The sequence below is a fragment of the Chaetodon auriga genome, chromosome 17 (assembly GCF_051107435.1).
Source record: "Chaetodon auriga isolate fChaAug3 chromosome 17, fChaAug3.hap1, whole genome shotgun sequence".
NCBI classification, from domain to species: Eukaryota; Metazoa; Chordata; class Actinopteri; order Chaetodontiformes; family Chaetodontidae; genus Chaetodon; species Chaetodon auriga.
This window is the reverse complement of record NC_135090.1, coordinates 2246424-2273536: the sequence shown is the minus strand read 5'-3', so window position 1 is coordinate 2273536 and position 27113 is coordinate 2246424. Positions and strand designations below refer to the sequence as shown.

General features: G+C 41.8%; 1 protein-coding gene across 2 annotated transcripts in view; it reads left to right on the top strand.

The window, feature by feature from the left end:
* The first annotated feature begins 7163 nt into the window (after window positions 1-7163).
* The window catches only part of gatad2b (GATA zinc finger domain containing 2B), a 52517-nt gene continuing 32567 nt past the window's right edge, over window positions 7164-27113 (top strand). Inside the window, exon 1 of one of the 2 annotated variants that reach the window (XM_076753960.1) lies at window positions 7164-7307. The gene's annotated coding sequence lies outside the window, so the exon portion shown is untranslated. The remainder of the gene's footprint in view (window positions 7308-27113) is intronic. The other variant, XM_076753962.1, reaches the window with a different exon arrangement.

The window sequence follows — 27113 nt, the reverse complement described above, 5'->3', positions numbered from 1 at the left end:
TACAGAGATTACAGCCAACTAACATTTTTAAAATCATTACAAAACCCAAAGCACCATCTGATGGGTTGGATTTATTCTGACAGCCCTCTCAGCTGAACATTGTGACATCTCTGCGCATTCACTGAACGTTGTGTTGATGTCTACACGCTGCAAACAATCATGTGTGATCAGAGTCAGAGTCAGTATCAGGTTTACTGCCAAGCAGCTTTTCACAATATAATGAATGTGCCTTGTTATTTTGGTTCATAATAGTAAGCATAGCAAGAGAAATGAAAAAAACAAGTACTGCAAAAGTCAAGAGCCGTGAGTATAAAATAGAAAAATTTATGTAATTAAGGTAATTCTTTGGGTCCTCCCAATGACCAGCCTGGGCCTGAGCTCAACCTCAGGTGCAGGCCACATTGTATTTCACTCAGACCTGTCAAACTGTCCTCCAGTTTAAAAATGTTCTATCTATCTTAGATAAGTCATAAAATGTTTGATATTTCTAAACAAAACAAAAAAAGGTTAGTTGTGACACTGACGGAATGCATAACCGCTGGGCCAGTTTGATGTGTTTGCTACATTCCCCTCCTCCAGTAAAGCAGGTGGCACTATGCAGAAAATTAGCTTTAATATCTGATGCGGAGAAGTCATTCACCTACCAATAAAACAAGAAGAAAAAGAAGAAGATGGATGAACATGAGGTGGAGGACCTGCAAAACTTCCAAAAGGCTCAAATGGGAGAAGGCTTACCTGATCTGACCACCTAGCTGTTGCTGCTTACGTAATATAGGAACTAGCTACCCAAATTCTTGTTGCTTTGATATTTTAAAGCAAGTGGTTGCCTAGTGGTGATTTTCAGATTCACTGTGTGTACATGTGGACAGTGGTAAGGGTGGTGGGATGGCCCAGGGCATCTACACAGGTGGTTATGCTTTTCACTTTCATGGCAAAAGGGCAAGTCAAGGAATTAGTTTTCCTCAGTAAACATGGTCCTAAAGGGCAGAGGAAGAGGAGGGATCAGGAGGTGGTGGGGAGTTTGTATGTGTGCTGGAAGACTGTTGAGACGTGGAAGACCCAGAGGTGTAGCCTCAGATGAGATTAGAGCTACTATAATTGATTATATTATGAGCCATGGTTTATCAATGAGAGGCTGCAGCCACACCTACAATGTTCAACAGTAGCAGCAGCTGTCTGAAATTTCCAACAAATCAGTAGCTAAGATATATATTCTACAAGAACATCTGACTGAACTGCATTTGAGTAGTACTATAAATACAGTTTTTGTGTGGAATTGCTTTTGTATTTGTGGAATAGGACTGAACAGTTACCTCCCACTTGGGGGAGATGAAGGAACAAAAAAATCAGAAATCCAGGAGAGTGTTGCACAGACAATACAACATTTGGAAATGTTCAAAGTGTAAACATTACAACTCTCGTAAGACTACTGAAAAATCAAATCAGGGTGGCCCCGACCATGTCACCAGTTTTTTCCTTGTGTTTCTCCCGTCTGTGTGTGTGTTTATGTGGTGTGGGACAAGCCAATCATTGCCACTCATCACCACATTGTTCAGTTCACCAGTGTGGTACTAACATTATCCCTGCTTCAAGTTTTGTCAGTATATTCCTCCTGATTTCCTGAACCCTGTCAAAGTTTGTGTTTGCCTGATCTTCAGGTTCATATCCTCCCGTGATCTCTGGCTGCCCCGCCCAGTGTCCAGCCAGTCTGGCTTCCAGTCAACAACCCAGCTCTCTCCATCTGCCCAACTTCATCATAAACTGTTGACCAGCTCTCCAAATCTTCATCTTTTCAAATATAACTACACTGAAGTGTTGCAAGCACTCCCTGTCCTATTCCTGGGTCCTAAACTTAGTTACCCACCACAGTTGATGCATATTGCAGCATTTCTGTGACATACATTGTAAGATAATAAAGTGTTCTTTTGGTTGTAATGGAATATTAGTTTATGATTTTAAAAAAAGATACTTTAAAGACCAATGACACACAGTGCTACCTGTTAGTGAGTTTTGTGGAGTTTGTGTTCAGGTGGTGTTAAGGCAGTAGCTGCATGACCATGCCTCCTATTCGCCTTTTCCATGTTTTTTTCCCTGCCCTTGTGTCTCCTGTGCTCTCGTTTGCTTCTCTTTGTGTATATGTCTGTCTGTGTATGTGCTGTGGGTGTAGCACTGCCCTGCTCTTGGTTTCCTGATTGCTGCTCAGCCTACACACCTGTTCCAAGCTGCTCACATGGAACTCATCAACTCATTAACCCTGGTTCTTCAGCCAGTTTGCCAACGTGGTATAACACCACAGTCACATTAAGGTGTAGTTCTGTGATCTGTTGTGTTGCTTGAATTTCCCAATAATCCTGTGTTTACCTGTGCTTCAGGTTAACTGCTTCCCTGTGATTTCCATCTGTCTGCCCCACTCAGCATCTTGCCAGTCCACTCTCCAGCCAACAGGTCAGCTCTCTCTGCCTGCCATGCTTCTGCCCTGCCCTGGTCTGTCAGCTCTGTTCGCTCAGCCTCACTCCACAGTAACTCCAGCTCAGCTCACTATCGTTCCATTTCATCATTCCCAGTTCCTAAATAAACTGTGTTTAAGTCTTACCAGCCTTTGTCCAACCATAGAGGTTAGTGTGATAATCATCATATCACAATAACCTCTGTGATGACTGTAACTGCTTCTCTTTGGTGAGATGTCTGATGTCAGAAGGTAGTGATGATGATGCTACTTCAGCTCAGTCAGCTTTGAGCAGAACTGAGTCGTTGCAAGAGTCAGGTTTGAGAAGGGCTGCTCACAGTAGTAGGTTGTTGATTTGCAGCTCAGTGATTTCATGTTGTAAGTTGTCGGGCACAGCAGGTGGTTCCACATTAAATGTAACAAATATGTTCAGTTCCTTTTGCTTACTTTTCATCTCCAGAAACCTCTCACCAAATGCTTAAAGGAGTTTTCACACTCACCAACATATTCAGATTTCACAGCAGGCTTTTGTTCTTAAATGCACAGTGTTCCCTCTTTCCAGTTGCACTTGCCAGAGCTTTAATTTCAATTCTAGTGAGTTCACATTTGAAAGCAGAGAGCTGAGAAGCTGGCTGAAGTTTGAGGTTCAGCTCAGAGATGTGCTAGGTAATGTCCAGCATAAGGTCAGATCATCTTCTTAGCGGGGTCAGATCAACTGCCTCTGTTTTGTGAAAGCTGCCTGTTGGGCATCTAACCTCCACTGAGAAGCATTAACTTTATTCAAGTGCATTTATCCTTGTAGCTTGTAGCTCAGCTTCGCATGTTTAGAGTTGTAATGACTCTTGAGATTGGCCATTTTCATCACTGCAACCTCTAACTCTAATGCTTATGTTTCAGAGTTTCACAAATGTCGGAGGATAAGAAGGACCAGAACACTGGCAACAAATTCTAAACGAGGATAGAGTTTTCAAAAACAAAGAAATTTCTTAGCTTCAGCATTTTATGTTGCCTTGTGCTATTTCCAATTAAATATGGGGTTTCAGTGTTTTGCAAATTATCACATTCTGTATCAATTTACATTTACACAGTATCCCAACTTGAAACGGGCTGTAATGAGCACCATGGATTGACAAGGAAGGCCTATATGTCTCGGAGGAATGAGACAAAGGAAGCAGTGCAAAATGTGGTTATATAACTGAGAGACAAAAATACTAAACAGAGGAATGATGTCATGAAACTTAATCAAAAGAAAAAGAAACAATATCATGTTCTACACTTAAGCAGGACAGAGAATGATGGGAAAAAAGCTTTCTCTAAATAACCCTAGATCTTTTCATTTTGGTTGTTTAGTAATGAGGTACTTGTACATTATGTAAGGAAAATGTCTTCAAAGTAAAAATCCACCCAAAATTCCATGTTGTTGTCACCTCCCTCCGCCAGTACTTTGACCAGTGATGGGACCTGGAAACCACCTCCCCGGGGACAAGATGCTCTTGTCCTTACTATATTTTCTTTGTGAAAGGCCATCATTGAACATGCAAAGCAGATTTTTTGCATGTTCTTTGCAGATGTCCAAAATTATTCATACCCTTCTCAATCATCAATAGAAAAGCCTTTATTGGCTATTACAGCAACCAAACACTTCCTATAATTGCTGACCAGCTTTTTGTATGTCTCCACTGGTATTTTTGCCCATTCATCTTTAAGGATCAGCTCCATGAGCCTTATCTGGAGAAGTGGTGTCCTCCTTGGTCTGCGTCCTTGGAACCCAGTAGTGTGCAGTGTCCGTTGGACTGTCTGCCTTGAGACGTTGCCACAAGCAGAGCCCAGATTCAACAGGTTTGAATTCTTTGTGGTGATCCTTGGATTCTTTTTCACCTCTCTCACTATCCTCCTGACCAGCACAGGTGTCACTCTTGACTTCCCACCACGTCCTCTGAGATTTTCCACAGTGGGGAACATGTTGTATTTTTTAATAATACTTTGCACTGTAGCCACTGGGACCTGAAAACATTTAGATATGGCCTTATAGCCCTTTCCTGACTTGTGAGCAGCCACAATGTGCAGCCGCAGGTCCTCAGTGAGCTCCTTTTTCTTAGCCATGACTGTCCACAAACCAACTGCAGAGAACTGCTGTTTTTTACCTGTTGAGTTGATTACAACAGCTGTTCCCAAGGAATCAGGGTAATTAGGATGCTTTAGAACAGCTTGGACTATTTGGAATGGTATAGAACTTTGGATTTTCCCATAGACTGTGACAATTTGTAAAGGGTATGAATAATTTTGGAAATGCCACTTTTTGTTCAAATGTAAATAAAAGCTGAGAAATATTTTTTTTCCACAATGATGCCTCTTGTACATCGTCTTATTATCTTCTGGAAGACGCCTGTGTCATTTCCAGTCAAGAAAAAACTTGCTGGATGAATAAAAGTAACTTTAAGTCAAAATTTGCCAGGGGTATGAATAATTTTGGGCTTGACTGTATACAGTTGGTGTCCTGTTTATCTGTATATTACCCTCAATAACTCTATGTATATTTGCACTCCTTGTTTTTTCTGCTTTCTACCCTGAATTCAGGTGAATTCTTTTTCTAAGTTCTTCTTTGCATTAAGGTAAATACTCTTGCCTAATTAATCTTATTAATGCCATATTTCCCCAAAGCCAGACTTCTCTTACAACTAAGTTCCTTCAACGCATAGTAGTAATAGAACAACGGAAATGTCACTGATAAAGTGTCTTTAATCTGCAAGATGGAACTGTTATATTCATCATTCATTTTGGTCCAGAAGCTCTGCAGCCATCAAGTTCCACTGGAGCAGTCTACCTGATAATACATGTGTCCTGCTGGAGGAATATAAACGCCCTCCAACAACCTGGCAAGAGCAAAGTTCTTATTAATATTTTATAAGTGCTCTATACAGCATTGGTAAATGTTCTATTTACGATTCAGAAAGTTGCAATTAGCCAATATTCTATTGCCACTGTATGGAATCACCTGGAATAGGTCTACAGGGAACAAACTCTACAGGCTATCGAGTATGGACACCAGTGCAGTTCAACAGACTGTGCAGACTGTTACGACTATTTGAAATGATTCAACTGTCTTATTACTTCATTATTTTTTTAATATAGTCACTCAGGATTCTCAGGAGAAGCAGACCAGACACTGAGTGGATTTGTCTGGTAAATAAAACAACTGAATTGGAAATTGCCTTTTAAAGTGGCACCAACATGAATCCCAGGAACAGCTACAGGTTTAATACAAATGAATGCATTGTTGATATTATTGAGGATTCATGAAGAGGATCCATAATCCCTTGAGAGTCTAAAAGATAACATCAAATGAACTTTATAACTAAATTCATGAACAGGAACACATTTCATTCTATCAACGTTTACTGTCAATTGAAGGTAAAACCTGTGAAGCCACTAGAGGGCTCAGTCTCCATGGTGGTCAATATGAACAGCGACTACCAGCAACATGACAGTGTCCTACCTGCAGGTTGGACTGTGGTTTAGCAGACAGTGGGTTCAATTCCAAACATAAGCTGTATGAATTTGATCCTCATGTCAACAGAGCCACATATGAACCACATGACATTTACATAATAATACTTTACCAATAACTTGTAAGGTGTCTGCTGTGTCTGAAATTATAATGCCAAATCTAATCCAGATATAATGGATCAATTGGCATACCTACAATGTTGCAAGTAAAAGACGTCCTATGTTTTGTGAATAATAATAATAATAATAATAATAATAATAATAATAGATTTTATTTTATTTTTTGTAGGTTAGTAAGTTCATCAGAATCTCATTTGTGATGGCTCTCTATTGTCCCTTCACAGGTGGCAACATCAACTAATCGAAAATTGACTGATCAATTTTTGTTATTTTAATATCTCCAGACCAACTCTAAGAACGTCTAACAACGTCGCCCTGAAGCCAAGCTGCTGAAATTGTTCACATGATCTACGTGTACACAGATCTGTACAGGAAGAAATTAGGTTAAAGCAAGCTAACGCGCTGTATATTAACCTGCGCACAGTAGAGCAGCAGCTATGTGCAGCTCATCACTTGTCACATTCTGACAATGTGTCTGAACCGTGGCATATTTGGAGTGCATGACGCTGCACGCTGAACTTTTCTTTGTCAGGACATTTGGACTGACGGCGTTCAGACAGCAAACACCCACATCGCATTGGCTTGGAATAGTTTCCTACCACCGACCCACACTGCTGTCACAGCTCTGTTTCCCTGTGTTGGGTCTTTGTCGTGCACGTGTACATAGAAACCCGTGAAGAACCCGGTATACAACAGGTGAAAATGAAGCTACCGGTTTCTTTTAGTCCCTGGCTGCATGCGAGGAAGCCATCTTACTCTGCGTTATAGAATTCATCTACAAAGCCTGTAACGACCCGGCTACGTTAATGAACGTCAACCAACACATTGTTTCTTCAGCCCCATCGGAGTTAACATGGCTCTCCATCCAGACACAGACAACAACACTACTACCAACCAATCAGGTGTCTCTCTGTCTCCGCCGCGGAAATGTATAACCAATCACCTGTCTGAGTGCATCCAGAAATAAGGGTCATAGGACCAATCAACGGTCTGTCTGGATCTGCTGGGGGAAACGAACAGCCATTCAGCTGTATGTCTGGGCTTCACGGAGCGGCTGCCTGACCAATGAGCTGTCTGTCTGGCTGCACCAAGGGGGTGAGCGTCTGCCGAGGCCCAATCAGCGGCACAGTGCTGCCTGCCGGTGCCGGGGACTGGTGGTGAGGAGCCGCTGCAGCGCGTCAGGACCGGACCGTGAACCCGGAGACGGTACACACCGAGGCGAAAGGAGACACAGGTGAGTCCGAGGATGTGCGCGAGGCCTGGGTCCGGCGGGAGATGTTTTGAAATGGCAGCGGCGGGATTCATGTCGCGGCTGGACGGCTAGTTGTTGTGTCGTTTTCCTACCGGTGGATATGCTGATAGACAATAGAGCGTCTTTGCTTTGCTAGTTATTGATGCAGGCTGACATGTTGGCGACCAGCAGCCGTCGCCTCGAACTGTTAATTTACATTTAAAGGTCTGGAGTCGCAGCAGAAACATTAGCGGATGTCTAAATCCTGTCCAGTTGGTTCTGTTTCGATAATAACCGAAGTGTTAACGGAGATGTTATGATTTCATTGTGATGGAAACGTTGTGCGGAATGCCTCCAATCCGTTTCATTGTTTGATCCAGAGTCTCTAGGGGTTAACTCAGACTGGAGAAAGAGCCAGGGTCCTTCAAATACTTCATAATGCTCATTTAAAGAGCACCGGGATGAGATGAGATGTTCGAACGGTTTTATTGAAGCGAAGCTGTATGATGGGGTGGATTAAACGCGCTAGGAGGAGGCCGGCGGTGCTGATGGCTCTCAGCAATTAGGAAGAAAAATTCGAAATGCATCAGCCATTTACGTAGAGACTCAACTGGCTCCATATGCACCTAAATGGCTGCCTGGCGCCTGACAGCATAACCAACATTTTACTGTAAGGGCCAGACTTTCTTCAGGCCGAGCGGGTGATTGTTTCCTCAGCGGCGGATTAACGGAGGTAGATGTCGAGATGACGTTAGAGACCAAACGGGAATCAATATTTAATGTGTGCTGCCTATTATTCTGCAGTATACAGGAGCTCATTTCGTGTCTGTTGACCAGGATTGCTCTCTCCTCTGCTGCTGCACTGCTCCTCAACATTTACATGAGTCACATGCAGATGGATCCACAGATGACTGCCATCCCTCTCTTTGTGATTGTATTGTTTAGTCTCACTAGATTAGAATATGCACAGTCTTTGAGATGGAGACTGGTTAAATGATGTGAAGGTGTATCAGCATTCCAAGTCAAATTATGTGAATGTTACTTTCCTCCATTACAGGGTTTGAGACATTTGGAAGAAAAGGTTGTTTTATATTCCAGTTCAGATATATTGCATCTTTGTCATTTACAGCGGCTTTGGATCAGCCAGCTTGGGCAGTACGTAAATGTACGTAAATTCTGCCACAGGAAAATGGTGTGCTGAAATGAAAAGTTGACAGACAGCGTGGAAGTGGCTGTCATTGCTTTGTCACGTCTTGCCATGAAACCTGCACCACGTTCACTTCCCTCAGTCGTGTATCAATGTCAACCAGCTGTTTGTTTCTAGTCCTTTCGCCTCATGCTCACTTAACAAATTTTCATCTGAGTGTGGAAATAAAGTAGCTCCACAGCCTTTGGTTCTGAGATAAAAGTTGGCAGACCTTGATACACTCAGCCCTCCACTCACATAGTGATAGTGGGTCTGTATGAATGAACGGTCCCTGCTGTTGAAGAGTGTGAATGAACTGTAGTATTCTCAATGATGGAATCCTTCCTCTTCCTATTTCCAGCTCAGAGTCCCCTGGCTGCCCCAGTAGCATACAGATGAAGATTACCATACTGTTCTGGTGGATTTTTACAGTACCTTTAAAGTATTGTAGTGTAGTTGTTGATGAATATGCAGTACAGTTCAGATTTCATGTTTTTTAACCATCGTTTAGCTGGTCTTTTCCCAAATAATGCATATTGTGACTCATTTTGTTCATACCACAGCGGATATGTGGAAGGACATTGGAGTTGCTTGTGAAGGGATTTCAAGCTGTTTTTGCTCTTATTTTCTGTGGTGTAGAGCTACGTGATTACTGGCTCCTGTGTCTGAGACCCCCACACCCCACCCCACCCCACACCTGTGAAAGACCCAAACCATGTTGGATCTTTAAGGGCCTTTAAAAAAAAAAAAAAAAAAAAAAAAAAAAAAAAACCTGATCCTGTCAGTAATGATCCATTCTGGTGTTACCTGTCTGTCAAACACCATTAATTAAGCTTTATTAAAAACTGTTTTGGTGTAGATGGACCAATAATAGATATTTGAGGCCAATACCAATCTTGCTAACTGGATTAATGATAAATGAACTGATATTAATCCAGCACCAACAAAGAAGAAACAGTTTTGTAAGATAAGATACATGATGTGGTCAAGGGGACATTTTACAGTTGAAACATAAACTTGACTGCAGTGGACAAAATCTTTACTGAAGACACCGTTTTAGAATTACCTCAAAAATATTGTTGGAAATCTCTTCTGCAAAACGTGTGTTCAGTGATCTCAGGTGATGCAGTTTTGGTTGGCCTGAAAAGCTCCAGACTCTCTATCGAACGTTAAATATTTATGACTAAATCAACAACAATGGCAGTTCAAGTTCAGAGAAAAAGGCAGCCATAGGTATTTATTTACTAAGAGCTAAATAGTCAGAAACTCTTCAGGACGAAGGGTGGTTTGATCAGATTTCACTGACAGCGGCCTTGAAAGCAAACAGCCCCGAAACTGTTACCACATTTTGTGTAATACCAATTTCTGCATCCTGATTGGTGCATAGTGCTACACGACCACCACCTTTTTCCAGCTGAGCCATGGATGGTTTCATATGACGTTCTAAATCTGGATGTTAAACAGCACAGAAAAACATTAGTTCTTGTTTTCAGCATCATCTAAACAATTGTCATCTACAAGCCACTGTTCAGTGAGGATGTGATTTGTACCGTCTTCTTTAATTGAAACGCACATCAGTTCATCCAATTTCGTATGTGAATCTAACAGTGGGAGCAAACATGTATCTGTGTTGTGTATGCAAATTTGCATATTTTTTGCTGAAAAGTCCCAGATCATTTTCTGCTAAAATGTAACATTGTGTGTTTTGTTTTTCCTAGACAGCAAGGAAAAACAAACAAAATAGTCAGGGTGGACATCACGCAGTGTGCTTAAACCAAGGGCTTGTCAGATCATCAAACAGCCACGGGAACCTCATTTCCAAGGTCAGAATCTGACAATCAGACAAGCATGCATCCATATGCGGTGACTGGCCACATGTGTGGAGGTTTGAAAGTAGATGAGGTGAAACTTCTCTTTCAAGCTCCCTTTTTAAATCTTCACACAACTATTTCTGTCACTTTCATGTCATTTCATGCGAACAAGCCGGTACAACACTGTGAATGGCTTCAAGGATGGACTGCCTGGAAGGTGCACTGTTCTACCCATTTGTACAATTCATGGTGTTGAGACTACAAAGACACACAAAAGACATGGCTGTTGGCGAGAGAATGGGTGAAGTGCTGGGGCCCAGCCAGGAGGAGGCTGTGACAGCAGGTTTCTCCAGTGTGGATTTTCAGAACCTTGGAAAACATTTTAGACCTGTCAAGGTCACATGACACAGAGTTCATGCGACCTAGTTCAATCCAAGCACTTGGAACTCTTATTGTTGACTATGACATAGATGTTGTTTAGCTGGCTGCACCCCAAAATAAGTAAACAGAAGAGTAAAATTCCCAAAATCAGAACCCAAATCTTGCCAAGACAAGAAGTTTAAGCTTCATAGGGCCAAGATCGTACTGGCTGGTTTGGTATGTGATTGTTGTTTCTTTTAAGTGCATGGTGATGAATGGAAATGCACTGGATGAAAGAAATCTTTACAGCTGTAATGTCAGCAAGTGTCAAATGAATTCGAATTGGAAAAATCCCATCTGTACCCTGATAGAACGGGATCAAAATCATTTAATAAAATTTCAAAAGAATGAAGCCAGTGATGTGCAGGAGTGTGGATTGTGTTGAGACTGAATCTAGCATGTCATGAACCTGATTCCATGTGGAGGGGGTACTGTGTGTGTGTCTATATAGGTAGCCTGTATCTCTTATCACCTCATCATGTCCAAAACATCTCTTCCTTGTTGAAAACTGAGTTGTACCTCTCAACAAGTAATCTATAGTCTTAACACTTAAGAACATTTACATTATGAGCTGCAATTGAGATTGAATCTCTCCGATCAGCCTGACACAAAATGCAGGTCTATCCTCTGGTCAGGTGAAAGGATTTCACAGAGGACTGTCCCATCCTTAATGCAGCATCAGGACCCCTTGTATTATCGCGCTCAGGCACTTGCATTGATCATGATGGCCAGTTAAAGTGATTGATTCATGATTTTCATGAAATTCTAAAAAAAAAAAAAAAAATGTTTTGGTGTCCTCCCACAGTTCTAAGACACGCAGCTGAAGAATTCGAAAACTTCTTTCCAGTCTGTGGAATTGTTCTGCTCTATGACATCTGTTTTCATTTTCTCCAGATTCTGCTGTTTCTTCTCAGATTTAGTGTTTTGCATATTAATTTTTTACGATTCTTTGTTTTGTTTACAAGTTAAGCCCATCACGTCAGTGTCTAATCATGTGGTGGATGAATACAATTTCAACAATTCAATAAGAAAATATTCAAAATTTAGTGAATATCAATGAATTTGATGCAACACAACATTGCACTATTTTTTATCAAATGGATGTTCTGCAGGACAGCCTGCATATGCAGTTCAAACACACTGGCTAAGTGGGACTGACAGAGGCTACTCTCATGTTCGTGCAATGCTCCTCCTTGTTTACAATGCTCAAGCAGAAACCAACATGGCTTTTTCATGTTTTCCAACAGAATATCTGATTCCGCGCATACAGCAGCAAAGTCTTAAATGAACCCATGCTTTGGATCTACCAATGTGCCAGATGTTGTCTGTCTATTGCCCCATTTCAACCAAATAGTTCCAGGTACTAAAGAGCCACAAGAGGCAAATTCAGGAACTGTTTCTGCCTGCATTTCCACATGTCTGAAGAAATGTCAAGATAAGGCACAGTAGACTGGTAATGGGTTAAAGAATGGCCAGTCATGTTGTTGCTGGTTCGTAGTTCGTAGTTGTTTGCTTGAAGTTTTCTTGACTGTCACTGTCTCCCGTCATCATCATGTGTGTGAGAGGTAAAGATGGGGGTGTTTTTTTTTGTTTGTTTGTTTGTTTTTTTTTAAAAATTGGCTACAGACCTTGGGCCTGGTTTGGCTAAGTTAATTAGGCTGATCACACCTTCAGAGTTGTCTCTTACCTGGGTGGCATGTTGACACTTGTTCTTGACGTTAACTGTAGTTAGTGTCTGACACATGCTTCCCGTCATCGTCCCAATCCCATGACAGCATTAAAAAAAAAATCTGATTAAAGAGATGAAATGAAGTACTACAATATAATACTCAAGTAAAAGTACTGTTTAAAGAAATTGTACTCAATTAAGATTACAGAGATAACATGTAACAACGTTACATTTCTTTGAATGATTGTGTGCGTGTGCTGGGGGGACAGGGCAGCGTATGAGTCCTTAGCTGGTGATGATGATGATGCTACTGTTAAATTGAAGAGTACTTTTAGGCTACAGTTGCATTCAATGTGAACCCAACAACACCAGTGGGATAACGCCCTGATGTCCAAACCTACAAAAAATCCCAGACAGACAGATTTTGCAGCCTGTGCATTCCACTGACTATCAATTCCAAATATACAACCACCATCTTTTGTATAGCCTCACTAGAATTAAGCAGAAAAGAGGACACAACTCAAACCATTAAACACAAATGACCAACAACAATAAAAAGAGCTGCAGACAGCACAGCGGGTGCAACAAGCAATATGAGGCTACAGAAATGAAAGAAGTGACACTTTAATTGTAGAATAAAATCGCCAAAGCAGACAACACAGAGATGTAGAAATGGTATAAACTCCAAGCAGCTGCAGCCACAAACACATATTAAAATAGAGGGCTGCTTAATTTTTACACACCATATAGGGCACACACAAAAAGCTGTGTTGCTAGGCAGTGCAGTGGTTATTGATGTCTCTGTAGTTGTTACATACTCACCTGTCTTAACGTCACTCTGTGAGCCTTGTACACCAGAAAGCCCTCAACAGTCTGCTCTTGGTTCAGCTACTTTGTTTGACCATTCTTGGTTAATATTGTAACAGTCCTCTAAGCCTCTCTGTCCCTCTGAGCTCCTCAGTTTTCAAACACTTCGAGCTGAATGAGGCTCTGCAGACAAAACTCATGGAAATTGTCAAAAACAGCAGAAAGTACTCTGACATGAAGGAAGTTCACAAGCAATGTAGCAAACATAGAAGTCACCACTAAGCATTTTAGCATTTAGCCAATCCAAAGGGGAACCTGTTTGTCACTGAACGCCTTTGGTGTGTTGTATTTCTGTCACATTGCACGCTTGCCAGGTATTGCATTAAAATCATTGGTTAAGGTAGATACAACACAATAAAGTGTTTATTCGTATTAGGACTGTATATTTATATAGTAAAACTGACCCAGCCTATTATTATTATTCCCGTCCCGTCTGCCCCCATTGACTTTTTGTCTTGTTCTGTCCCAGTCACGTGATGAATAGTGAAACTGACTCCCATCTCGCGGGGAATCCCACAGGAATCGCATGACCCACAGGATTTCGGAAAATGTCAGCCTCTTTTGCTGACAAAGAAGTGTCATAAAACGTCTGCATTTATAATTTGCTTGTATACAGACCAATTGTAACTCGTTGAAGTGGTCATGGTTGGTAGTGGTGTTGACTGCAGCAACAGGAAGCTATAAAGAAAACATATAGCACTCTGAAGTGCTGTTGTTTCAGTATTTCCTCTAAACCTTAATAGTCCCTTTTCCCAGCAGGCATCTTGACTTGTCGTAGGTGGAAATGCTCAGGTGTTACTAATAACATTAAAGATGGTTTCGCCCAAGTCTCTGTCTGTCTGCTGTTTGGTGCTGAGCAGGTAGTGTACAGTGTAGTGTGGGCAGTATAAGTGCAACAGCTAGCTAAAAGAGCCTAAAATGTTCAACTATAAAGCTGGGTGGTCATTCTCTGTAGGTTCATCACAAGTGACACCTTTCACATTCAGTGTCAATCATTTGATCCACTGCTGATACAAAAATAATGATGGTTGAAGCTTTAATTATTCTTCAGAAACCATAGTTTCCATCAGTCAATGTGATTGTTTCTCACCATGTGTATTTTGATGTATGCCAAGATGGAAATAAAAAATGTAAAAAATTCACTTGTTATGTTATTGAGATAGACACATTGAACTCTCTGAGTGCTGTCAGGTTGAACTCATTTTTGAGGCCATAGTTAATGGTGGTTTTGTGTTGGTGTACATTGCGAGGAAAGGTACCATTTTGACATTACAGGACTTACTCCTGTACTCCTTACTCCAAGCAAGAAGCAGAAATGTCAAATCTGCATGGGACAAAGACTAAAGTACCTTTGATCCTAAGGGCTGGTGTAGGGGCTTGTCTGGGCATGTTTCACAGACTTGTATCAGATAGAATAAAGCAGATGAAATGCTGATCTTTACTGTTTCGTCCACCTCACCCTGCTTGTGTAGCAGCACTGCTCTCATTTACAGCAGACTGCACTGCAAGATTTTGCACATAAATGCAAGTGAAAATTAGAGTGTGGGAATGTGAAACATTTTTGGGCACCAGTTCATTACACTCTGATGCCTAGTTTTGCAAAATAATGTCACACAGATTCGCTAAGCTCCTACTCTAACTGTCTTTGTCATTAGCAAAGAGCATTGCACAAAACATTCAGCTAGCAGTTTCTCAGTTTTCGCCAGCACTGGTCATTTTCACCGGTTCAAATGACAAATGTCTCCAGCAACAGGTCATATCAGCTGTTGCAAGTTGATGTTAATTCTGTGAGTGACTTGACGACAGAACAAAATGAACCTGGCCTGTTGTCTGGTTGAAGTGCTCTCTGCAGCAGCTGTCTGTGCTGAGATGTCGCGGTTTGACAAGGAGTTGGGGTTTGAAGTTTAACAAAGATTGTATTTTCAGTTCTGTCCTTACAGTCAACCCTACACAGGATACATGCCATTCAGTGCATGGGCCGTAGCAAAAAGCAACAGTAGCAAAAGCAGACAATAAAAAATTTGAAACACACAAAGTTTAGTAGTTTATCATGGTTTCAAACCTGAAGAGTAGATTCAGTTTCACAGTTCAACAAGAGTCTGTTTCTCAACAGAAAATGCATCCTCAGGATTCCAGAAAAAGCAAAGAAAAATGGAATGGATGAGGACAAAACTATTTACAGAAGTTGACCCACAACAACACAAAAAGTAATCTGTCTTGCGACTCATTAGCAGCTGTATGTGTTTGCAGAGTCAGTGAGTGAACCCCCTGCTGTCCAGTCAGTGTGCTGCTGCAGGGAGTCACCATCCTGGGAGCTGTTTCACCAGTGGATTAACAAAGTAGAGGATGAAGTTGGAGAATAATCCGGCTCCACGTATGAATGATAGATTTTTTTGGCTCATTGCTGTAAGGGCTGGTAAATAAAGTGACTATCACTACGTGGTTGAACTGAATCTCCTGTGCTGGTGGATGCACACCATGTGCTGAATAGTTATTGCTTGAGCTGGTGGTGGGGAACCAGTGGGTGTGTGTGTGACGCAGGGGCCTATGTGTTTAAAGGTGCTGATCGCCACACAGTCACACATCATTTGTGAGAGAAGGAACTACTCTGTACGTTCCGCGTGTACAGTGGTGTTACAGACTATTCGTGCAGTTACACTGACCGACGTAATAGCTATGAATCAGGATCCTCCGTGTTTGGATCACATAGCTCTTGAAAAACAAAGTTGGCAAAGTCAGGAGGCTACAGCTGTTATTTCATTTTGTAAGATAATATTTAATCAATTTTGCATATGTTCTGCTGCTATGTAAACACAGCCATCGGCAGATAACGCGTACTAAAGGACTCTGATCAGGATTTGGTCAGGACATCCCGAACTATGAACAAATTCTTAATCCTTATGCACATCAATATTTGATTATGTGGGAATGTATGGAATTGTAAAATACTTTTATAAGACTTAGAGTCATGTTTTGATGTGACTGAACTGTGAACTGTGACTTGCTGTCTGACAGTAAAGTCAGATTCTCTTGCAAAGAGCTCAGAAAAGTCTGTATGCATCACTTTGTGTTGGAGAAGACAGAAATCTGCATAATCAGCTCCTCATAAGAAAAAAATCTTTCTGGAGTGGGTGTGGGTAATACCTGGAACTTGGCACTAATTGATTTGTGTGTTGATAATGAATGTGTGTGTAAAGCCATAAAGCAGGGAGTGGTAGTGTGCTAACTGTAGTAAAATGAAAGGGGAATGGGGGAATTGCTGTTTTATTTGTCTCAGAGTTGAGAGAAATGGCCCAGAAGTCAGTGGTAGTGCAGCTGTGACTAATCCAGACGGTGAATAAGCAGCGCACAGATCATTGCTGCATTGCTCTGCTGCATTTAGCCAGGTGCTGCACAAGGTCACCCCAGTCAACTTGTCTGAATGCAGTCATCCTAATGCTAACTGTATGCTGAAGGGCTTTCATGCTGCACGTCCTTAGCCCTGGGCTAAGAAGGTTCTAAGAATGCATTTAGCCCTGGGCTAAGTGCAGCGTGAAAAGCCTGTGAGGGGCACAGACAGGAGTGGGATGAAATATTGGGCAGTTCTGCAGTAGTACCCAATGAAGTCTGTACAAATCACATCCTGACAAAACATGGATGCTCTCTTTATGGACAGTGTTCTGCAGACTTTGATAGTGTTATAATACTAAGATGGGACACTGATGAAATGCCAGTTGATATACAGAGAATGTACAGTGGTGGGTCTTTATGTTCCTGTAGGACTTGAATCACTGTGCATTACGTGGAGCACTTAAAGCTGAAAGATGAATGTTTTTAGAAATGGAGCGTGAGCCATATATAAAATACAGAATACACTAAAATACACAGTGTTTGAAATGCATTTCTCGTGGAGTGGCACTTAATTTTACCCCTGCAAATAATTTTGCATTTGTGTGCTGTTTATACACACGTACAAGTAATTCATAATGGTTTAAAAGTAGTTAATAGATGTGTTAAGAACTACTTGAAATGAAGGAGGCTGGCAGGTGTCATCAGGAAAAAGAAAAAATGTCTTTGTGCTCAAATTCATACTTAGTGCTCTTGGATTAATAACTTGTGCACACCAATGAGTTAATTAATGATGTCTTGTTAATCAGTGCATGCTCACAAAATAGTAAATGCACTCAACTGTCAGCAGGGAGTGAATTTGGAGATTGTTGCAGCTACTCTGGTCAGTTAACCAGCTGCTGTTTGTTGGAACAGAGAGTGTACACAGATGAAGTCTTTTCTATTCAGATTGTTGGTTATCATTAGGAGTGGGCAATATGGCCAAAATTGTCTATCAAGGTACATGTAATTTCATATCACAGTAACAGTATGTATCATAGTATTGTAATTGTTCTGTAAATTCAATGAAGAAATGGTTTAATATAACTATAGTGTACCACACTTCATCCCATTTGATTACTCTCTTCTTATATTTGGATCTTCCAGACAAACAAAAACAACTGCTTCACATGAGACAACACTTGAGTTTCAAACAAAAGACTCAGACCAGTAAAACCAACTGTCTTTCAAAATGGAAGCTTTAAAGTTCAGAAGGTTCGGGTTGAGAACAACAGAGATGCAATAGAGGTCGCCACCAACTGTCACTCTCACGTCACATGAGAATGTGGTAAACAGTCCCGCTGGCCAAATGACGTGACAGTGAGAGGCAGCTGGATCGCTGCATCGCGCTGCACGCCCTGAACATGGAGCACTTTTCTCATGTGAATTTCCTCAGAATCAGGTCCAACCAGAGTTGCCCTTTCACACGGAGCACATTTGTCCATATCAGACATGTTCTCACTTACTGGAAATACTCCGTTTGGTTTAGACGAGGGGAGGCAGAGGAGGAGGAGGGGGAAGGGGACTCATCTGTAATGATGACTGTTTCTGTGTTGATATATCAGCCTCAGTGTATTGTCATGGTATTCTGTGTAGTGTGCGTGCGTGCGGCTGCATGCATTGGACCGTGACTCCCGTACCATGACAGTTCAGCAAAATATGACTTAGTCTTAATTGATCAACTAACTCAGGTCTGCAGCAGTTTATGTGACACAGTGTAATGTCTGTCATACTTGAAAAACTGTTTTTGTTACCAGCTTATGATATATTAGAACTGGGTGTTGAGCTCAGTTCTTCATTCATACTAACCATAATATGTCCATAGCAGCAATTATTGAACACTCATGTGGCATTGATTGTCTAGTGAGAGTCCAATGATAACTTTGATCAGATAGGTTCTCGTATAAATCCACAATTTTTGACTATTTAGAGCCTGATGAATCATTTTGTCTGTAAAGTATCATACAGTACTGAAAAATGTCCATTACATTTTCTAAGAGCTAAAAATGATGTCTTCAGATGTCTGGCTTTGTCCACCCAAAAGTCCAAAAGTCACAGGAGACTCAGTTTCTAAAGATCTACGACAGAGACGAGCAGCAGGTCCTCACACTGAAGAGACCAGAGACCTTTTTTTGAGGGATTGGGTCCGTGGAAGAGGACCCACTCTCTCTATAGATATAAACAGCTCATTCTGAGGTAACGAAAAGGCAACGCTTCTTCTTTTCATGTGATCATAGTCTAATGAAAACATACTCATGAACACTGTATCCTGGGGCGGCTGTGGCTCAGGAGGTAGAGCAGTCATCCACCAATCAGGAGGTCGGTGGTTCAATACCTGGCCTTGGCAGTCCACGTGCCAAAGTATCCTAAGATACTGAACCCTAAAACTGCCCCCGATGCTGTGCCATCAGTGTGTGAATTCATATGTACGTCGCTTTGGATAAAAGCATCTGCCAAATGACTCGTTGTAATTGTACATCCATATTCTGCCTTTAGATCTGCCTAAATCTTACACACTGGACCTTTTAAGTGGAAAAAATGATTTGCCACACAAAAGAATCCAAAGAGATTTACATTTTGTATCACGATGGAACAAAAAGATGAAAAATGAGGATTGTGACAAATGTATTTTTGTAGAGTATAAAAAACCTCAGTTCTGCAGTGTTTCTGTGCACATTTCATTCTTTTTGCTCTGTTTTTCTTTATTTATTTATGATAAAATAAATTGGCACAGAGCCTGGTGGAAAAAGTAAAGACAAGAATGATAAAAGAAAAGAGCTTTCCAGTGTGACCAGTGAACAAATACCAGGACGTGGCTCACACGCATCCTGAATTCTGATAGAAGTGTTAATATAACAGAGAAGAAGCACTAAAGCACATTGAAGATGTGTCCTATTTGTCCAGTGCAGTAGTAACGTTCGGTATTGATTAGGATTCATTGGGTCACATGGTGTTGAAGCTATTGAAAAAATTGCAATAATTTTCTTTTCAAATATTTGTTTAAAATAAATGAATTATACATTAGCAATCAAAACAGCAGTGCTACATGATACCAGTTTACTAATATTCTCTATCAAAGTGTTCACTCATACGCACAGGTCAGCATGAAGGTGTTGGGGAAAAAAAAAAAACTCAAGTGAAACTGCAAATTTGTCTGGCCAGTTTTTAAGCTAACCTAACATACAACACCAGCTCTTTCTTTCTGTCTTTGTTGATTTGGGAGCAGAGGGAACAAACAGCTCCATGAGCGGCGATTCTCACCGCTGCACCGCTTACATGCTCTGTGCCCCACACACTGTACACCACACATCCGCACATCCACACATCCGCACATCCACACATCCGCACATCCACACATCCACACATCCACACATCCACACACTGACTGCACGGCACAAGAGGGCGAGACAGATTACACTGCCTATTTCAGTTGTTCTTCTAGACTGGACTGTAGGCTACTTGGAATGTTCCAAACAGGTGTTTTTGGAACATTCCACAACCCTCCCAGGCTTTTGTTGCTCCTCTCCCAACTTGAACTTTGAAACGTGTGGCGTCAGATTCAGAATGAGCCTATACAGATGAGGTCAAACATTAAATGTGCTGTCTTTGTGCTGTTTTCAAGTGAGTACATGTGAGACAGGATGAGCAAATGATCACATTTGTTGTGTGTCCCAGCATTTTTGTAGCCGTGGTCGTTGACGCTTCCTCTGTGTTGTTTGCTCAGACGTGTCATATCAGTGTTCTGTCGATGAGACACAGATATATTTCTCTGCTTAACCTAATAACCTGAACCAACTGTCCTCCCTCCATGATTGCCACTAAAGACTGGATGTCTCTTAGCTGCCAGACTGTTAACTACAACTAACAGTCCCGTATTACTCCTGTTCTTCATCCCTCCATTGACTTCCTGTAAAATTCAGAATAAACCACAAGGTCCTGTTGATTACATATAAGGCACAGTTTGACCTGTCCCACATCTTGTCATTCCGCGCTACACTTCTGGACCTCTACGATCCTCTGATCTCGGCCTTCTATCCAGCCCTGCACTCCAGCTGCAAAACAAAAGACCATCGTGCTGCTTCTGTCTCTCAATCTATCACATTTACTGAATCTTTGGCCTTAAGCAGCTTCTAAAACCCCGTATTTTTAGGAAAGTCTTTTTCCATCCCTGTCGTATGTCCTTTTTTTGTTTTTTCATTTATATTTTTAGTGTGTGTGTGTGTGTGTGTGTGTGTGTGTGTGAGAAGCATTTTGACTTTTTTTAAAAGTGCATTGTTCAGTTGCACAGCTGTTTCCTGTACTTCTAAATAGCATTTGCAACATTTACCCCATATGTTAAAAAAAAAACACCAGCCCCTAACAATGATGCATTAACCCCCCGAAATACCCAGAATGCAGCATGATGTGACGGTGATTTGACTTTGAGCCCTGCTCTGGCTCTGTGTAGCTCGGTGGTGTTGACTGTCAGGGATCAGTGTAGCTAATGTCACTCTGCTGATGAGTATTGTATGTTAGCGTGTGTGATCCTCTAATTGTCTTTGGCACATTTCTGTCTCTGCTCCTGGCTGCCACATTCAGCCCCATTTTAAGATGTCTGTGCTACCTCTGTGTGCCTCGCTCTGACTAAATGTCTCATGTTCCCGCTGCTTTTCCCTTTTTTCTTTTTCTCTCGTTTGGCTGGTGAAACAGTGTCTGCCCCACCCTGTGGTCTGAAGTTCTGCACTCAGTCTTTTCTTGTCAAAGTGCCAGCTCTTAAAAGAAGAGATTTTCTTCTTTCTGCTCTGAAAACACCGGGGCTGCTGCTCCTCCTCCTCCTCCTCGTCCTCCTCCTCCTCCTCCTCCTCACCTCCCACTCTGGCTCTCTTTCTCTCTCTCTGACTGTCTTACTGTGTGACGTCTTGACCACTAACGGCTACATATTAAGAGATAATTCCATACCCTGAGGTTACAAACCGGCTCAGACTGGCTCAATGCGTTTTGACTGTGCTCTGCGAAAATAAATAATTTCAAAAAAACAAAACAAAAAGAAGGAAGAGAGAAAATTCCGTCTGTGCCTTTTTTAAAGGAACATGGGGCTAATTTGCAGCAGGAGTGCCACAGCAACAAGAAACACACACCTGTTGTCAGACTATAAGCAATAATTAGTGGCATATTTCTGTAAATAGTATCTGTGGTTTTACCTCAGGGAACAAAGTAGAGCCATTTACATTTTTATTGGGTAGTTTTTCTATTGCTGACCTTTCATAAAGGGAGCACTTAAAAGAGTTCTCACTTTAACACAAAGGATCTCAGTAGTGCAGCATCTTTTGCTTCCCCACGTTACCAAATTATATATCAGTCTGTTTTCTCCTCAACTACATTATTGTACATGTAATTATGCTCACATTTGCCACATTGTGATATATACTTTTTTAAGGCACACAGCAGCACAACAGTCTTTTTAATAAGCGGGTGGTCTGCATTGTATTGAACAGGATAAGTCTGTATAAGCATAATCACATCCTTTTTGGAAACAGTAGATGTATATAGCACTCGTCTTACTGACCACTCAAAGCGCTTGACAGCAAAAGCTAGCAGTCACACTGGTGACACAGGCTACCATGCAAGGTGCCACCACACAGCAGGAGCATTAACCATTCAAACACACTCACACAGCAGTTAGGGTTCAGTATCTTGCCCAAGGACAAGTCAACATGTCGACTGTAGGGGCCAGGGATTGAACCACAGACCTGATTAGTGGACGAACCCCAGCCACCCCAGCCAGCCAGTCAGTTGGAAAAAAGTCAACAATATGCCCTCTTCAGTAAGATATTGCATTAGTGGTTTTGACATTGCTCCATTTCCAAATGTTGCTTGTTGTTCCAGAGCATCTTTGGTGTGGGAAAGCACAGGTGTTGGTTGTACATGGAGTGTGTGTGCGCATGTCGGTCGGTGTCGCAAGTGTGCAAATGTGCAGGAGATGCCAACGTGAAACTGTAGCGGAGCAAACTCTATGGGAAACGCTGATGTTTCAGCCAGATTGCAAGTTTATTTAAGGCAGCAGCAGGAGCTTCAGTCTAAAACCAGTGAGGTAACAAGCTAAAAGCCACATAAGCCTCGCAGTCACAAACAGTAGCCCAGCATGCACCAAACACCTGAGCAGCTAAGTTATTCGCTGATGTATTTTGCCATTTTGGTATTTGACTAAGACAAGACTGAAATGCTCACGCTTAACAACTAAAACTTGACCACAAAAAGCACAGTGTGAGGTTGACTAAATAGGATAAAAACTCAAACTTGATATAGGGCTAAGACTAAAGAAAAAATAGCTGACTAAATGAACACTAGAGTCAGCAGTTGAGAAACCCCAGAGTCAAATCTCAGTGATGATTAGAATCCAACTTTCTGTCCATTTATAGCTTCCAAAAGACACTTTCTTCATACTGACAGTCATGATATGCAGGGAACCTTTTGGTTTGGTGGGAGACAGTCACATTCACTGCCTTGCAGCTGGTATGGCACAGGAATGGATCAGATTGAGCAATTATTCCATCATTTGTTCAAGATGCTGACAGTATCTGGATGCTGATGTCTGTCATTCTCTGTGGAGTTTGTTGTGGATATTCGTTGTCCCCAGAGAATGACCCCTGATGATTTGGTGCCCCAAACATCCTCAGACCAGACTGTCCAGACTGTGGTTTGCTATAAAATGGATTGTTAATATTCATGATCCCCAGAGGACGAATCCAAATGCTTCAAATGTACACTGGATCTTTTCCCTGTTCCAACCCTTAAGCCAAAGTTTCCACTTACACACACATTGCATCATCCACGTGGCAGGCTGCTATAAAAATTTGAGCCTCTTCTCTGGAGGATGTCTGTCCATTTCCAGCATTATATGACTTTTCCTGTAGTTCCAAATAGAGCTGCAGCAATTAGTTGATTAGTAAGTTAGATGATTGACAGTAAATTGTCAGTTATTTTGAGAATCGATTAATCATTTCAATTATTTTTCAAGCAAAAATGCCAAACTTTTGCTGCTTCCTGCTTCTTAAACGGAATGATTGGCTGCTTTTCTTTGTCACTTGTGATAGTAAATGAAGAGTCTTTGGGTTTTGGACTGTTGGTTGGACAGAGGCAATTTGAAGAGGTCACTCTGGACTCTTGGAAATTGTGATGAGAATTTTTCATGTGTTATAGACAATTAATTGATTAATTGCCAAAAAAAAAAAAAAGTGGAAGAATGATCAGTAATGAAAAATAATTAGTAGTCAGATTGTCATGAGGTTTACTGAGTGCATCCATGTGTGTTGTAATTGTTAGGAATGTATCATTTTCATGTTGGCTTAAGCATTGTATTATTTTACTGATGTATGTATCAAATCATGTGAAAGGCACAGACAAACACCTCAATAGTTACATTACACCTGGGCATCACCTGGAAGTGTTGATGGGTGGGTCTTGGCGAGGTATCACGGCTTTGTCAGTGCACCCCCCACTAGTTGGCCTGGTTGCCTGCGTCGAGGTTAGATTGTCAAGCTGTGAGCAGGGTATGCTCTACAGGTGAAGGCCTGTACTAAGGTTGGATTTGGTAGCATGTCATTGAATCTGGACGCAACAACAAATCTGTGAATCAAATCCAAATGCTTTCTCAGCCTTTATCAAATCCATTTAGGTTGATTTCAGACCTGTCGTTGGCTGAGAGGCAGCTTAATTAATGTCGACAACCCGTATCTACAACCTGAAAATGAGATGAGGAGCCAAAGATGTGACATGTTGATTAGATTGGTAGAACGGATTTGAAATGACGCTTATAGCCTAGTGGTTTTTATACCTTGTTTTTCACAAGCTACCTGATACAAATAGTGGAATTCCTGATTCACAACTATTAAGTTATTTTAACCCGTGAAAGTGACGGTCAGTTCTGGCTGAAATGAGAGGTTGTGGACTGAATGTTTCATACACTGTTACTCTTTGCTAATGAGAGAGGAGAGATAATGGAATCAGTCGTAGCTTTGTGGGTTTTGCCAACCCCAACTACGCCCAAATATTTTTTCACATTCACAAACTCAAATTTCCACTCTCATATGGAGCGAAATTTTCGCGGGATAGAGTCTGTCTGTCTGCCACACTAGTGGGCCGAGACCAAACGGAGCAGACATCAGTAAAGAAGGAATTGGCTTTTGATCAGCTTTACTTTAGTTGATACCAATCCTTAAAAACATGCCCGATCTGCTCTGAAACCGAACCCTCAGGACATCTCTAAATCATTGGAATTTTATTTCATTATTTAGACAATTGTTTCTCTATAACATAGAAAAAAATAATGACAAATGCCATAACATGTTCTCAGAGCATGAAGTGATTTCATTAAAGCTTGTGTCATCTGACCAACAGTCCAAAAAACAGCCGTCATGTTGGAAAGGGTGCAACCAGTCAGTGTTGTTTTTTGTCTAACTGAATGCTTCAAAGTGATAAGCCAATTTTCAAAATGATCATCAGATAACCTTCTGTGGCTAATTGATTAACAGACTAATTATTTCAGCAGTGGTTTGCTGTGGCGTGGAAACACTCTGACAGTGTGAATGAAGAACTGTGCAGTGTGTTGTATGAGATGAATCCTTGACACTGTTTCTTCGTCTCACTTCTTTTGCTATGCTCTTTGTCTCCAACTGCACATTCACCCCTCCTCCTCCTCCCCTTTGCCCCCTACCACTGCCCCCCATCCCCTCCCATCAGTACCCTCCAACCTCACACGCACATGCACACCCCCACCCCTCAGGCGACAGCAGAACAGGAATTGATTAGTGGCACTGCTTAAAAATAGACGACTGGTTGTCATAGCAACGCCCACAATGAGCTGTTGTCTAGTTTAATAAAGAGCAGCGTTGTGTCTGAGCGCTAGGTGGAAGGTGTGTGTGTTGCCTTACGTGCTGTGTATTCACAGTCAGCAGGTGAAAGTGTGTATAATTATCACATTGCGGTTCTGCTGGATGTGACTTCTGTTTGGAGTCAGTGCACCAATCAATTCAACCAACAACAAAAACACCACCAGCATCCTTCTCTCGACTCCCATTGGCTCTGAATCTGTATCCCACAACCATCAACTCCTGAGCTGCTCCACACAACCAATTACAACTCTGTTGCTATGGGCTCCATTCTGATTGGCCTCATTAGTGTCAAAAACTGGCCATATGCAAATTTTGGTCATATTCCCAGCAGCCCTGTCATCAACATCCTTTACAGCCTGGCAGCCACTGTGTGTGTGTGTGTGTGTGTGTGTGTGTGTGTGTGTGTGTGTGTGTGTGTGTGCGCACACGATGCTGTAGCAGTGTGTCAGCTGGACCAGCTAGCTGAGCCACTGCCTCCTGTTGGCATAGGGAGGGGTTTGTTGTTCTGGACATCTCTCCATCTTTTCTAGCACTGGCTAAAGAAGCCAGATGGTAGCTGCCTCTGGTCGTTCCCTGAGACTGTTGGTATGATTAGACACAAGGAGTTTCTTCCACAAACACAGCAGCTTCTGTCAGACAGGCAGAGCACTGCTGTGGACAGGACGTGAGCTGGCCTGGACTTGTTTCAGCTGTTCTGAGTCAAAAAAGTGCTGCAACATCAATGAAACAGAAGCACAGGTGAAACTGTCCATGTGCTGCGGTGCGTCGTGTGTTGTGCTGCTGTCAGTCTGCTGTCTCTGTTTTTGTTATTCTTAAAGGTTACATGGTGAGCTGGCTGGATATCATGATGCTGAGGCTGATTATCTTGAATAACCACATGGGTCTGAGTAAATTACTGGGCTGCTAAGACCATAGATACTTACACCTTAAAACAGCCATTAGTTTCCATGTTGTCTTCGACCAGTTGTATTTGGGAATATTCTTAACTTTGGTTCTGTGTGCCTGCTGTAAACACTGTCTTCTTCCTCCACCTGTTGTCTGCCGGACCAGCTGTTTTCTCTGGGTCACCTCCTCACCTGCGTTGGTAGTTCACCAGTTGCACTGGTTTGTCCTTGTTTGCCCTCACAGCGTTTTTTTTGGTCTTGCAGCGTAAAGGTTTGGTAGGAATCTGGATCCACATACTAAACAAATTATTTCCTGACATTACAAGATGGTGCATCGTTTTCATTATGTTTCATGAACTGCCACACATAAATTTGTTTTTGGGGTGTCTCAACTATGTAACTGAACAGTTTGAGGTCTGTGTACCATTTCAAAGTTGCCCACTATAACATCACGCCAGTGCAGAGCTGTAGTTGGTTGTTGTGAAACTCACGCAGAGATTCTGTTGGGCACCGCTGTGCCATATTCCGAGCTGTGACGTGGTTTTGTTCTGTCCTCCACGTGGCTTCAAACTCCACCAGCAGCGTTTCAGAGCGCTTTGCCCAAATAATTTTGTTGACTTACTCAGATTTTGTTGTCTTTGTTGTCTTTTTTCCTTGATGTCTGTGTCTGTGTACCATAGGTAAATAGGCTACATAGTTAAATAGTTTCTGTTTTTTTGTCTGTCTTGACTGTATT